This window comes from Bos grunniens, chromosome 19, assembly GCF_055505025.1.
Source record: "Bos grunniens cultivar Pamir isolate PY7600 chromosome 19, Bosgru_T2T1.0, whole genome shotgun sequence".
Lineage (NCBI taxonomy): Eukaryota > Metazoa > Chordata > Mammalia > Artiodactyla > Bovidae > Bos > Bos grunniens.
The window spans coordinates 2996681-3009464 of record NC_141183.1 but is presented as its reverse complement, the minus strand read 5'-3'; the positions used below and the strand labels follow the sequence as shown (position 1 = coordinate 3009464).

The 12784-nt window shown below is 45.3% G+C and overlaps 1 long non-coding RNA gene across 18 annotated transcripts in view; it reads right to left on the bottom strand.

Moving 5' to 3' along the window:
* The window catches only part of LOC147350967 (uncharacterized), an 81566-nt gene that overhangs the window by 54497 nt on the left and 14285 nt on the right, over positions 1-12784 (bottom strand). For 5 of the 18 annotated variants that reach the window (XR_015147096.1, XR_015147094.1, XR_015147093.1 and 2 more), the window contains exons 2-4: positions 10668-10830; positions 8907-9622; positions 7040-7139 (exon numbers count right to left, since the gene is read on the bottom strand). This is a non-coding gene — a long non-coding RNA (uncharacterized LOC147350967). Of the gene's footprint in view, positions 1-7039; positions 7140-8906; positions 9623-10280; positions 10422-10667; positions 10831-12784 lie in introns of all 18 variants that reach the window. The other 13 variants (XR_015147100.1, XR_015147098.1, XR_015147102.1 and 10 more) reach the window with 5 other exon arrangements.

Here is a 12784-nt window from a genome sequence, read left to right as displayed (position 1 = left end):
CTCACCTAGAGCCAGACATCCTGGAATGTGAAGTCAAGTGGGCCTTAGGAAGCATCACTACGAACAAAGTTAGTGGAGGTGATGGAATTCCAGTTGAGCTATTTCAAATCCTGAAAGATGATGCTGTGAAAGTGCTGAACTCAATATGCCAGCAAATTTGGAAAACTCAGCAGTGGCCACAGGACTGGAAAAGGTCAGTTTTCATTCCAATCCTAAAGAAAGGCAATACCAAAGAGTGCTCAAACTACTGCACAATTGCACTCATCTCACACGCTAGTAAAGTAATGCTCAAAATTCTCCAAGCCAGGCTTCAGCAATACGTGAACCATGAACTTCCAGATATTCAAGCTGGTTTTAGAAAAGGCAGAGGAACCAGAGATCAAATTGCCAACATTGGCTGGATCACGGAAAAAGCAAGAGAGTTCCATAAAAACATCTATTTCTGCTGTACTGACTATGCCAAAGCCTTTGACTGTGTGGATCACAATAAACTGTGGAAAATTCTGAAACAGATGGGAATACCAGACCACCTGATCTGCCTCTTGAGAAACCTATATGCAGGTCAGGAAGCAACAGTTAGAACTGGACATGGAACAACAGACTGGTTCCAAATAGGAAAAGGAGTACGTCAAGGCTGTATACTGTCACCCTGCTTATTTAACTGACATGCAGAGTACATCATGAGAAACGCTGGGCTGGGAGAAGCACAAGCTGGAATCAAGATTGCCGGGAGAAATATCAATAATCTCAGATGTGCAGATGACATCACCCTCATGGCAGAAAGTGAAGAGGAACTAAAAAGCCTCTTGATGAAAGTGGAGAGTGAAAAAGTTGGCTTAAAGCTCAACATTCAGAAAACGAAGATCATGGCATCTGGTCCCATCACTTCATGGGAAATAGATGGGGAAACAGTAGAAACAGTGTCAGACTTTATATTTTGGGGCTCTAAAATCACTGCAGATGGTGACTGCAGCCATGAAATTAAAAGATGCTTATTCCTTGGAAGGAAAGTTATGACCAACCTAGATAGCTTATTCAAAAGCAGAGACACTACTTTGCCAACAAAGGTCCATCTAGTCAAGGCTATGGTTTTTCCAGTGGTCATGTATGGATGTGAGAGTTGGACTGTGAAGAAGGCTGAGCACCGAAGAATTGATGCTTTTGAACTGTGGTGTTGGAGAAGACTCTTGAGAGCCCCTTGGACTGCAAGGACATCCAACCAGTCCATTCTGAAGATCAGCCCTGGGATTTCTTTGGAAGGAATGATGCTAAAGCTGAAACTCCAGTACTTTGGCCACATCATGCAAAGTGTTGACTCATTGGAAAAGACTCTGATGCTGGGAGGGATTGGGGGCAGGAGGAGAGGGGATGACAGAGGATGAGATGGCTGGATGGCATCACTGACTCAATGGAAGTGAGTCTGAGTGAACTCTGGTAGTTGGTGATGGACAGGGAGGCCTGGCGTGCTGCAATTCATGGGGTCGCAAAGAGTCCGACACGAGTGAGCGACTGAAGTGAACTGAACATGTACAGTGAGGGAAACACCTGTATTTGGCCTGAAAATATGAGAAGATGGTTTTTCCCCTTGTAGATAAGGTGGGGTTTTGTTTTTTCTGTCTTTCATTTTTATTGGTTCCTGGAGAAAATCATAATTCAACAAAATATATGAACCCCACTGTTCACAAAAGTACTATTCAGGGTAGCCAGGATATGTGTGCTCAGCTACTCAGTCACGTCTTACTTTTTGTAACCCACTGGATTATAGCCCACCAGGCTCCTCTGTCCATAGGATTTTCCAGGCAAGAATACTGAGTGGGTTGCCATTTCTTCTCCAGGGGATTTTCCTTACCCAGGGTTCGAATCTGTGTCTCCTATACTCATAGGCAGATTCTTTACCACTTGAGCCACTAGGGAAGCCACTTAGAAAAGTTTAAATACTCTCAAAGGAAACAGTGCATTGTCTTGACTTAGCCCTTAAATTACTTAGAACCTTCTCTCAGCAATCTGCAGAAATCAGTATGTCAGGGTTTGTTTTTTTTTTTTCCACTCAACTCTATATGACATATGCATTATGAGGGATTATTTTTTAAGTTATCCTGAAAGGGAGAAAACAACCCACAAAAAAGTTATTACCAGGATTCTAATTAAAAGAAGGGCCAGATTCATTGGATGGCTATTTTTAACAAAATCCCAGTGGTTTCAATAACCTATAAGCCCAACTACCAGGAAGTGATCTCAGTGGTTGCCCAAGTGAGAATGAAATATGTTTGTTATCCCAAGAGGACTTTTGTATGTTTTCCAGAGTTGTGGGACATTATTTCTTTCTCTTTTCCTCAAGAGGGAAAAAAAAAAAAAAAGAATGAAAAGAACTTTAGTATGATTTTCTTGATTAACTTGATTGAAGTAAAGATTAAACCTGTCTCTGAGGTCTATTAGAATAATTGTGAACCTGATTCCCCTTCTGTACCTTAGCACAGCCCCTAATCTCAAGGGTAACAGGAAATACAGATTAAACAAAGTCTATCTTCAAAGCTTTTTGCACTGTATCTGCACCATGGGAAAGGAAGCTTTGATAAAGGAATTAGAACAGAAATCTTAATGGATTGGGTGGGAGAAGGAAGTTTCAGTTCTGCCTGGTGACTTCCCAAGGTCACAGTGAGCCGGGGAAACTCCATTTCATCTGCAGAACCACCTCGAAGGTGTAGGAATCTCATTTCACCCCAAAGCATGCAGAGGTTTATTCAACTGGATTTACATTGCTTGTAGAACATCACTCAAACAGACTTACACTTTTTTCCCTGCATTTTTTCCCAGAGCTTCAATTTTACTGGCATATACTTTTTTTTTGTTTTTAACATCTGATTCAGGAAGCATGAGCTTTAAACACCTCCATAAATGAGTCAAATATACGGAGGTACATAGCAACGACATTTACAACAGAATTCAGTATGAAACAGAAGAGTGGTTTCACTTGCACAGGAAACTGTCCACTACTGATGCTATGCTTATCCTAAGAAGCAAAAGAGCAAGAAAAGATGTAGAGAACAAAGCTGACCGAAAAGAAGAAAAAGAAACAGCCTTGCAGGATGTGTGGTGGATAAGTCACCAAGTTGTGCCTCTCTTTGCAACTCCATGGAGTGTAGCCCGCCAGGCTCCTCTGTCCCTGGGATTTCCCAGGCAAGGATCCTGGAATGGGTTACCGTACCCACCTCCAGGGGATCTTCCCGACCCAGGGATAGAACCTGGTTCTGCTGCAGTGCAGGCGGATTTTTTAGCAACCGAGCCACCAGGGAAGACCCCACTTTTAGGATAGCCACGTGTATGTTCAGAACAATCATGGCATCTACAATTTTTCAAACTGCATCAGCCTAGGGAGTGCTGTTGTATTTCTGTTCAATGGATGCTCCCGTTTCTTATTTGAAGAGAGGAGTTGGCTGGAATATTTGAACTTCCAAGGATTGTGGCCCCAGAGCAGAATGAGTAACACATGTCTCAGATGAGACACTGAATGCCAGAAGAGAAACATTCATCTCAGCTTGAACTGCACAAACCCTGGGGTCAGTGCCTGGTAAGGATGGATGAGGACAGAGACAGGACCTCAGGCAAAGAATGAAAACTCAGCAGAGCAGCACAAAGAGCTCAGAACCCTGTACTGTCAACCCCTAGTCACGGCCAGTGACAAAGCAATTTTTGCAAGGGTTCCTTTGCTTCTTAGCCATAAAGTGAATCTGTAATACTTAGCTCATAGTACTTCTGGGAACATTAACTGGGTCTGTAACACTAAAGCACTCCGGACAGTACCCGACGCAGTGACTGGATCGGGAACTAGGAAGAGAGTGTGTGGTAGAGTTTGAATTCTGGGAGAATGTGTATCTTCCACAATTATTTATGTCTGGGAACATTAACTGGGTCTGTAACACTAAAGCACTCCAGACAGTACCCGACGCAGTGACTGGATCGGGAACTAGGAAGAGAGTGTGTGGTAGAGTTTGAATTCTGGGAGAATGTATATCTTCCACAATTATTTATGTCACATGTGTTCACACTGACTGATGCCTCTGCATTCCCTCCTCTCACCCTGCCAGGAAACTCCAACTTATCTTCGAAGACACACCTGGAAATTTGCTTCTTCTGACCTATGTCAGAACTTAAGGCTGCATTTTTGTTAGCATCGTCTTCTTTTTCCCCAGAGCGCCATCAGAATTGCAGTGGGTTAGAAATAACTAGGTACCTGCATACGTGGTTACACCTTGCTTCTTGCTTTATCATCAGTGCCTACCTCGGGGCATCTGACACAGAATATGGGAAGGTGTTAGTTGCTCAGTCCTGTCCGATTTTTCAACCCCATGGACCACAGCCCACCAGGCTCCTCTGTCCATGGAATTCTCCAGGCAAGAATACTGGAGTGGGTAGCCATTCCCTTCTCCAGAACCCACACCTCCTACATTGCAGGCAGGTTCTTTACCATCTGAGCCACCAGAAATTCAAACAGGCATTGTATGTTTCATGTGAGGAACCAAGAATTGCTCAATAAACATTTGTTATTTCGAAGCAAAATAGAAGTTAACTGCAGACACTCTGAAGCCTTACTTTCTGGGTTTCCATTTCAATTGAACCACTTCCTAGCTCTATAATTTTGAGCTGTGATTTCACCAGGTAATTCTTCAAGCAGAATTAAAAGGTCTGTTTCTACCTCAGAGCTGCAGATTTCCTCTGTAGGATTTTGACTCTGTAGTTTCACTGTAAAGGGCTGGTGGATACGTGAATCCCCTATGACCGACACTATAGAGACGACGGTCTTTGCCCTGCCTTCCCCGCCGAGCTCCAGTGACAACAGTGAGTCATGTCCCTCCATGTGCTTATAAGGTGGTGAAACGAAGCTCAGCCGAAGCAGAGTGACCACGTCTAGTAGCTCCTGAAATCATCTCTCATCTCGCTGTTTACTGTTCAGTTCAGTTCAGTCGCTCAGCCATGTCTGACTCTTTGCAACCCCATGAATCGCAGCACGCCAGGCCTCCCTGTCCATCGCCAACTCCCGGAGTTCACTCAGACTCACGTCCATTGAGTCAGTGATGCCATCCAGCCATCTTATCCTCTGGCGTCCCCTTCTCCTCCTGCCCCCAATCCCTCCCAGCATCAGAGTCTTTTCCAATGAGTCAACTCGTCGCATGAGGTGGCCAAAGTACTGGAGTTTCAGCTTCAGCATCATTCCTTCCAAAGAAATCCCAGGGCTGATCTTCAGAATGGACTGGTTGGATGTCCTTGCAGTCCAAGGGACTCTCAAGAGTCTTCTCCAACACCACAGTTCAAAAGCATCAATTCTTCGGCGCTCAGCCTTCTTCACAGTCCAACTCTCACATCCATACATGACCACTGGAAAAACCATAGCCTTGACTAGACGGACCTTTGTTGGCAAAGTAATGTGTCTGCTTTTGAATATGCTATCTAGGTTGGTCATAACTTTACTGTTGGTTCAGCTTTAATGACAGTTTCGACTCTGCTGTGTATTAAACAGCCATTCTCAGACTTGGAGGACAGCAGGTAGAATCAGCAATTGCTTAGTTGTATATGTATGATAAGGCTTGGTAGTTTCTGGAATAGTCACTATGATAAAACCATGGAGAAAGAGAAGTCTCCTCTGGGTAGAGCCGAGAGTCCAAGACAGCGATAGCAGTCACCCAGTCACGCTGGCCTTGGAGTGCCGTGCTGTGACACACAACTCACGGGGGAGTGGCCCCAGTGTGGGGTACACGTAATCTCTGTTTTGGATCAGAAGCTGTTTCTTTGTCATGATCGCGAGTCTCCTGGGATGCTCCGTTTATGACAAACAATATAAACACACGCTGACCTTAGCTCTGTATACATACGTCATTTGAGCCACTTATCTAAAATAAGGCTGATGACACTGTAGGCAACTCATTATCTTCTCAGTTGTGAACTCCCTGCATGCAGCAGTATCAACGTGGGAAGTAAGTGACCACAGGAAGAAAGAAACTCTTTGCTGTCAGTGATAGCAAACTGATCTTATCCGCAATGCCGACTCATTCCTTTTTTTATTGGAGTGTAGTTGACGTTCAACGTTACGTTCGTTTTCTGCTGTTCACCAACCTGAATCAGCTCTGCTGCTGCTGGGGCTGCTAAGTCGCTTCAGTCGTGTCCGACTCTGTGTGACCCCATAGACGGCAGCCCACCAGGCTCCCCCATCCCTGGGATTCTCCAGGCAAGAACACTGGAGTGGGTTGCCATTTCCTTCTCCAATGCATGAAAGTGAGAAGTGAAAGGGAAGTCGCTCTGTCGTGTGCGACTCTTAGAGACCCCATGGACTGCAGCCTACCAGGCTCCTCTGCCCATGGGATTTTCCAGGCTAGGTGTACATATATCCCTTCCCTCTGGAGCCGCTCTCCCATCCCCTCCTCATCCTACCCCTGTTGGTCAGCCCCGAGCTGAGCCCCCTCTACTATACTGCACCTTCCCTCTAGCCATTTGACATGGTAGTGCCTGTCAACCCTCATCTCCCAGCTCGCCCCGCCCTCTCCTTCCCCCTCGGCCCCCCCTTCCCCCGCCCCGCCCTCTTCCCCCCCCCCGCCCTCTCCCCGCCCCCCCACCCTCTCCTCCCCCCTCGCCCCGCCCTCTCCTTCCCGCGCTGGGGCCACACATGTCTGCGTCACTATTCCTGCCCTGCCGATAAGTTCATCGGTACCATTTTTCCAGATCCCATTTATATGTGCTAATTCTACATCTATTCAAAAACAGCCCCCCCCAATGGTAGTGATCAACAATGAAGATCTTTGAATGGAATAAAGAACCACGTAGGCTGTAGAGCCCTAAGTAGCTTCCACTAGGAAATTTATGACGGCTAGCACAACTGTGAAGAAATTAATACAGTGTAGGTAGAAGTTGTCAAAACAAAGCAATGGAACCGTTACACTGACTAGCAGCTACTTCCTAATTTCTCATACAGAAATCCCTTTGGGGCCAGTGAAGCAGAAGAGGGAATAATTGCCCACACATAGTCTCTCTTGAGATTAATGGCCCTTACCTGTTAATTCTTTGCTAGTTGTTGGTGTATTTTTCAAGATGACAGGGAGTCAATACTCTTAGAGACAATTACTTGTGCAAATACATGAAATATAAGTGACCTAAATGCAAGAGAAAGGTAGAAATGTCTAGTTCTCATAGTACCAGTACATTGAAAATGACTAAGTCTATCATCACCAAAGTACCAGAAGACTACAGGATCAAAGCTCAGCCAGTCACTGAAATCCATTTCTCAAACAGTTGAGACTATGTCACTTTAGAGATCTTTGCCAAATACCCTGGCCAGTGGTGTGGTTTGATCAACTGAAATTAATCGGTTTAGGCAAGTAATCAGAAAGCTCTAGAAAGATCAGATGCTTCTCTGAGAGTCGAGGCATCCAGCCTTCTTCAAGCTGGTGCATGGGTTTGGATTCAGCCTCCCAGGTCAAGGGATCCACCACGAGCCCTCCCTAAAAACCCGACCCGCTGTGAGCTTTGTAGCTTTCTGGAACATTTCTGCTCTGCCTTCAGAATTCACTATTTTAAACCCACCCATTCCCCCACAGGTTGCAGTTCAACTTTTGTTTTAGCCAATCGTATGATTTTAGGTGCCTTTCTGGGATTTCACTAACTCCTCTGCCGCTCTGGGTATTTTACAATTAACTGCCTTTCAGTTCACTCATGCTCTTGGGCCAGAAGTGATCTTGCCCTTTTCTCCGTATCTTAGCCACGGTCAGCCAATCAAACATACTCCATTCCCACTCTAGCTCTTGGAACACGAGACAGGGCCAAGTTCTCAGCCCACCGTTGTTTTAAGGAAGACATTAGACCCAAGTTACATGGCTACATTTACTTTTTTTAAATGATGGTATCTGCTGATGATACATGTGAAAGATGAGCAATTTATCTCAAAATTCAGCATCACTAGATGAGAGTGATTCCAGGGCTTTAGGCATTGTGTTGACCTAAAATTCGTTTTGGTTTTTCTGAAAACCTCAAATGAACATTCTGGCCAACCCAATTCTTGGTCAGAAAGGAAAAACTGGGTGGGATAGAGGTTCAAGGGGGCTCACCTTGGTCTAAAACATGACTCTGCCAAGATAGCCACACCCTCTAAGGTGGAGAGTGTCTAAGGGAGAAATATGGAGGGCTCCCACCTCATGTTGGGTTGGTCTGTGATGCTGCATCTTATTAGTAGGACATGAAAAGCGGAATTCTGGTCTGTAGAATAGAGCCCAAGTCAAAAGTGCAGTATCGCACATCCCAGTCACCAGATGTCCTTGCCAAACCAGAACAGGTACCCACTGCTCTATATAAAATGGATAATCAGCAAGGACCTACTCACAGCACAGGGAACTCTGCTCAGTACTATGAGGCAGCCTGGATGGGAGAGGAGTTTGGGGGAGAATGGATACAGGTATACGAATGGGTAAGTCACGTTTCTGTTCACCTGAAACCATCACAACACGGTTGATCAGCTGTACCCCAATACACTGAAACATGTATAATATCTTTTAAGAAACATCGCCAGTCCAGGTTTGATACAGGATGCTTGGAGCTGGTGCACTGGGATGACCTGGAGGGATGGTACGGGGAGGGAGGTGGGAGGGGGGTTCAGGATGGGGAATACGTGTATGCCCGTGGCGGATTCACGTTGATGTGTGGCAGAACCAATACAATATTGTAAAGTAATTAGCCTCCAATTAAAATAAATAAATTTAAATTAAAAAAAGATGTATAATAAAGCAACATAGATTGAATTCCCAGAAAAAAATAAATAAATAAAAAGCATCTCAACCTGCCTGTCTGTCCTTCAAGTTCCAGCTCAAAATGCTTATCAATTCATTCACTCATTCATTCATTCATTCAAGAATATCTACTCAACTTACATCACGCTGTGCTAATCAAGGTGTCCATGGGGAGATAAGTGAAAGAGACAATCTTCTCTAAGGCAACTTCTCTGTAATAGAGAGGTAAGACATGAATAAGTAACTCCAGTACAGGAAAGCAGGTGAAATCAAGTTATGTGAACATTTGAGGAGACAGTTTACTTCACTTTGGTGAAGGGAAATGAGGAGAAAGATCTGGGAAACCTTCCTAGGAGAAGAAACCTCCGTGAAAGCCTTCAGGAGCAGCCCTATATTTGGGGTTCAGCCCCTCCAAACAACCAGAGCACCTTGTCACTGAGCTAGTACCTACTGTATAAATTTAGTGGCCTGTCAATGTATCTATTCTTCTAGTTATATCTGATCTAAATAATGAACTTTGAGTGTTTATTCAAAAAAAAAAAAAAAGCTCAGAGAAGTTCCAGTGCATATCTCGGTGGGGTATTAAAGCAGAAATCTAGTCCATCCAACAAGTCACTATGTCAGAAGAGGACTTGATCGTGATTCAGTGGGCAGGGGATATCCACAGCCGATGTCAGGGTGTGCTAATAACAGGGATACAGTCATGTGACTCTAAACTCTCAATCTGGAAAGATGAAGCTGCTGCTGGGCTCCTCCTCTGACCGATGCAGCTTGGTAATTATGGGAGACATAACCTGTGGATGAGGCATCAGTGATTTTGGCTCATCAGATGTACAGTCAACATGTTTAATTAGGACCTGGAAAACACACAGACAGCGACAATGATCTGAAGCTGAATGACTAATGAATCATCACGGAGGAGAGCCGAAAGGACACTCAGGCCCTGTTTGAAAACATTAACATCTTATACTTTCTCGTACGTGGCGGGTCTCTGGTTTGGGGCATTTTGTAAGCAGGACTGAGAGTGGTCCAAGAATCAAGGCTGACAATTTCATGCATCTCTGACTAGGGTGCAATTGCCCATGAAAGGCTGCATATTCCTTGGACCTTCCAAAAGAAGCTAAAAGGAAGCCCTAGAGATCCCTCCCCAGCATTTTTAGCACCAGGGACCAGTTTCATGGAAGACCTGGGTGGGGGTGGTTTGGGGATGATTCCAGCACGTTACACTCATTGCGCACTTTCCTTCTTTTATTATTACATCAGCTCCACCTCAGGTAATCAGGCATTAGATCCAGGGGGCTGGAGACCCCTGGTCTAGAGCATCATTACCCTTGAGGGAACTGCGAAGGCCCAGGGAAAGAGGGGACCAGCTCCTAGGGGATGAGATTCTGAGGCCAATACTTTGTTGGCATTCAATCACTACATTGTGTCTGACTCTCTGCCATCCCATGGACTGCAGTGCCAGGCTTCCCTGTCCTTCATATCTCCAGAGTTTGCTCAAATCCACCATCTCACCCTTCTCCTCCTGCCCTCAATCTTTCCCAGCATCAGGGTCTTTTCCAGTAAGTCAGCTCTTTGTATCAGGTGGCCAAAGGACTGGAGCTTCAGCTTCAGTCCTTCCAGGAAATCTTCAGGCTTGACTTCCTTTAGGATTGACTGGTTTGAAAAGGAAGGCAATAATAAATCAACTATAATTAAGAAGACATAAACCTGATTATCTTGCTTGTAACAGGTCGGGTTTCTTTCTCGGAAAGTGTTTCACTGTATATTAGAATGGAAATACAGAAAGCAGAGGTGGAATGAAGAGGAAGAGGAGGATGCTGGTTTAGACCTTTGTGGAAGTCAGAAGCGCAGTGAGTCAGGAGAGGCGGCGGTATTGAAACTGAGGGCTTGGGAATCTACCTGGAGGCAGAGGTCAAGAGGCGTAGTCATTAGCATCAGCACTGACTGCAGGTTTCTCAGGAAGTGGTACCAGACTGTCTGGATCGCAAAGCTCTAGACACCTGCATTCTGTTCAGCACTGCAAACCTCCTTCCTCTACAGTAGTTTTCAGGTATCTTGGTCGCTAAAAAGGGAGTGGAGAAGTCAATGAATGCCATGACTTTGGCAGGTAGCAGAGAGCATGGACATTTGGGAGGAGAGGTAAGATAGGGGCTTCCCTGGTGGCTCAGTTGGTAAAGAATCTGTTTGTCAACGCAAGAGATGCAGGTTCAATCCCTGGGTCGGAAAGATCCCCTGGAGAAGGAAAGGGCAACCCACTCCAGTATTCTTGACTGGGCTGTCCATGGAATTCTCCAGGCAAGAATGCTGGAGTGGGTAGCCATTCCCTTCTCCAGGGGATGTTTCCCCACCCAGGGATTGAACCTGGACCTCCAGCATTGCAGGGGGATTCTTTGCCATCTGAGCCACTAGGGAAGCCCATAGTGAAGCACAGGGAATTTCAAGTCAAAGTCCTGGATTCACAGCACCGTTTGCCACTTATTGGCTGCATTGTTTTGGCAAGACACCTGCCACACATCCAAGATGATTTTAAGGATAAAGTTCAGCAGCAGCAGAACTCATTATACAAAGGTTTCAGTTCAGTTAAACTGCTCAGTCATGGATGACTCTTTGTGACCCCATAGACTGCAACATGCCTGCCCTCCCTGTCCGTCACCAATTCCTGGAGTTTACTCAGACTCATGTCCATCAAGTCGATGATGCCATCTAACCATCTCATCCTCTGTCATCCCCTTCTCCTCCTGCCCTCAATCTTTCCCAGTATGAGGGGCTTTTCCAATGAATCAGCCCTTTGCATCAGGTGGCCAAAGTATTAGAATTTCAGCTTCAACATCAGTCATTCCAATGAATATTCAGGACTGATTTCCTTTAGGATGGACTGGTTGGATCTCCTTGCTGTCCAAGGGACTCTCAAGAGTCTTCTCCAACACCACAGCTCAAAAGCATCGATTCTTCAGCACTCAGCTTTCTTTATAGTCAACTCTCACATCCATACATGACCACTGGCAAAACCATAGCTTTGACTAGGCGGGGGTCAAAAATATGTAAAGTGATAATGATTATCTTCCATGTAATGTCATGTTTCTAAATACATTTTTTTTAAAAATTGGGTTGGCCAAAAAGTTTGTTTGGGTTTTTCCATGCATGCGTGTGTGCTCTGGTGCTCGGTCATGCCTGACTCTTTGTGACCCCATGGACAGTAGCCCACCAGGCTCCTCTGTTAATGAGCTTTTTCAGGCAAGAAACCTGGAGTGGGTTGCCATTTCCTGCTCCAGAGGATCTTCCCGACTCAGGGATCAAACCCACATCCCCCTGTCATTGGCAGGCAAATTCTTTACCACTTTGCCAACTGGAAAGCCTATTACATCTTACCAAAAAGCTAAAATGACCTCTTTGGTCAACCCAATAGTACAGCAGATCTAATCCTATAGAAATGTATCTGACCAAAGAGCCACATGTGACTTAGAAGTTCATACCGTAGGGAACTACAGAATCCACAGTGCGCTCTATGAATCTCTACACAATCGAGGCAAAGGCTAGACCAGAGCATGACTGGAGACTTCAGGGCATCACGTGCTGCACATCAATGTCTGATGTAGAACAGTCCTCTTCTCAGCAGCTCAGATAGGCCGCCCCCGTGACTTCTGAATTACCATCCAAGAGCTGATAGGCCATGTGCCCGAGAGTCTCGAAATAATTGAGTGCCTGTGGGCCAACTCCACAAAGCATGGTTACATTCTCCAGAAGGGCACTGATTTGCCAACTCTTAGTACAGCCCCAAGGGTAACAAGAGTCCCTCTATGGAAAGGCAAAGAACATTCTAGTCATTGTTAGTAGACACGTATTCAGATACCACCCGTAACAGGTGTCCTAATTTGGTATTTATGCAGTAACGGATTTTTTAAAGTCATTTAGCTCCATATCTAGTATTCCTAAGTGCAGACATTTTTCGGGAAGCCCTTTCACCCACTGCTGTAGGTCCTGCCCCCCACTGCCTTCCAAAAGATTGGGGTTGACTC